Source organism: Berghia stephanieae, chromosome 5 (genome assembly GCF_034508935.2).
Source record: "Berghia stephanieae isolate SIO BIC M18660-M18661 chromosome 5, UCSD_Bste_1.3, whole genome shotgun sequence".
In the NCBI taxonomy this organism is placed as follows: Eukaryota; Metazoa; Mollusca; class Gastropoda; order Nudibranchia; family Aeolidiidae; genus Berghia; species Berghia stephanieae.
Window position 1 is genome coordinate 75,525,529 of NC_088364.1, and position 2,500 is coordinate 75,528,028.

The 2,500-nt window shown below is 38.9% G+C and overlaps 1 protein-coding gene and 1 long non-coding RNA gene across 3 annotated transcripts in view; one reads left to right on the forward strand and one right to left on the reverse strand.

Annotated features, from left to right (window-relative positions):
• The window catches only part of LOC144973612 (uncharacterized), a 76,820-nt gene that overhangs the window by 64,883 nt on the left and 9,437 nt on the right, over nucleotides 1-2,500 (reverse strand). The window lies entirely within an intron of this gene.
• Nucleotides 1-2,500, forward strand: part of LOC144973613 (uncharacterized) — a 39,399-nt gene that overhangs the window by 3,852 nt on the left and 33,047 nt on the right. The window lies entirely within an intron of this gene.

Genomic DNA, 2,500 nt, shown 5'->3' on the forward strand with positions numbered 1-2,500 from the left:
CGACTTTTAGTTTATACATTTGCGACTTTCAAATTTGAACCCTATTAGGAATAGAGAAATATCGAAGTTTGCGACATTTTTCTTAATTTTGCGACTTTTAGTTTATACATTTGCGACTTTGCATAAAATACCTGGCAATGCAACCCTGTTTCTGATAGATTTGAGGTAGATATGTCTACTTAGCTTTGAGGACCGAGGACAAAATCGAGATATATTATTATTCAGTTCGTTTTATGAACTCCACCGCACCAGTGATAATGAGACAGACTGCAAAGATCTTATCTATTGCTTCGTAGCTTATAATCAGTTGTCAACAACACTGAGAACAGTGAAGCGATTTAGTTGATTAATTGAAATGGGGGAGGGGAAGAGAGAGAGAGAGAGAGAGAGAGAGAGAGAGAGAGAGAGAGAGAGAGAGAAAGGAAGAGAGAGAGAAGGAGAGAGGGAGAGAGAGAGAGAGAGAGAGAGAGAGAGAGAGAGAGGGGGGGGGAGAAAGGAAGAGAGAGAGATAGAGAGAGAGAGAGAGATAGGGGGGAGAGAGAGAAAGAGAGAGAGAGAGTGGGAGAGAGAGAGAGAGAGGGGGGGGGGAAGAAAGGAAGAGAGAGAGAGAGAGGGGGGGGGGGGGAGCGAGAGAGAGAGAGAGAAAGAGGTAGAGAGAGAGAGAGAGAGAGAGAGAGAGAGAGAGAGAGAGAGAGAGACGTCTGTATTTATTATATTATTTGGTTAAATTTTTAATCCATTTTATTCAATTTTGTATATTACTTTTAACAGACCACAGCTCTGTACCCAATATTATGCTAAAGACCTAGATATACGCCCTGCCTTCACATTAATCTCGAACTCCGTCCCTACATCAAAAACGCGATGTCTCCTAGATACGTTCCCATGGATAGTTCGAAGATGACGTCACTCAGGTCTTTGTTATTGTTTTTTGCCATCCGCGTTTATGAGTAATTCTCACTAAACTATTAACCTGACTATAGATAGTGTGCGCTTGGCTAAGAAGCTCACAACATTGCCACCCGGAAGTATAACGGACCAACACACAAGCTATGTGTAACCTTAAACGTTTATAGTCTGGTTAATACAGTTTAGTGAGAAGTACTCATAAACGCGGATGGCAAAAAAAAAAACATAATAAAGACCTGAGTGACGTCATCTTCATTCTATCATGGTCATGGTTAGACAAAGTTTTGTGTGGTGGTTCGTTATATAATATTGTTTGAAAGACAAAAGCCACACCTTAACGAGAACACACAACGATGTCAACAACACGAAAAAAATAATCCCACGAACTCGAAACAAAGGATTGTGCGGCGATGTGGTCTAGGGGTATGACACTCGCTTTCGGATCGGAAGGTCCTGGGTTCGAGCCTTGCGCTCGACGCATAGTTGAGTCCTTGGAAAAGACTCTTTACTCACATTCTCTCACTGTACTCAGGTGTAAAATGAGTACCTGGCCGCTAACAGCGTTGTCTTTGTCCGAAAAATTGTAATATCGCCTAACAGGCGTCATGTCTCGTCCTACATGTTAAATGTTGCTGTTGACCAGGGACCCCTTGTAAAGCGCTTTGAGCACGTTAAGTGGATATTGCGCTATATAAAAGCTCAATTTTTATATCTCAGGATGTCAATTTTTCGAACTCCTTAGCCAAGCGCATACTATCTACAATTTATGTCATGTTTTATCGCTAAAGAATGTTCGATATAATATCAACTCTCTTCAAAGGAGGAAGTGTAAAGTGCAATGTTTCTTGAGCTATTCGGCAAAGTGCAACATTCAAAGAATGACCTTGTTTCGGATGGTTTGGTTTGACCCTGGAAGGCGGGGTAATCATTGATAATTCCAGGAATCATTTCCATAACTATTGTTTACTTTCAAAGGGGGGTATGAAAGATATCTGATTTGTTGTCTATTTATTTATTTATTTATTTATTTATTTATTTATTTATTTATTTATTTATTTATTTATTTATTTATTTATTTATTTATTTATTTATTTATTTATTTGTTTAGTCATTCATATATTTGTGACCCTTCGCCTCAAAGTCGGGTTGGTTAAGATGTTGAAAATTGAATTCATAGCCAGAAATATCAGACTTGTGTTGAGTTTGTATGTTTTATTGAGGAGAATTGGATACCATATTTCAGGGTGCTGATGCCAACAATTTATAATTTTGACCAGTTTGACATTTAATTCGACTTTTAAGCATATGGTTCGTTCCGACATAATACCGTTTGGAGACGATGGGTCACATTTGAGCGCTCTTTGGGCATTTCTATGGAATAATATCCACTAAACGTTCGCTTTTCAAGCGGTCTCAAGTCAACAACAACATTTAACATGGAGGACGAAACATGACGTCAAGTTGACAATACTACAATTATCTTCCAACAGAGAAAACAACGCTCACTTGACTCTAATATCCAGACTATAAAAGTTTATGGATACACAGAGCTTTGTGTTTTGGTCCGTTATACTTCCGGATGGCAATGTTG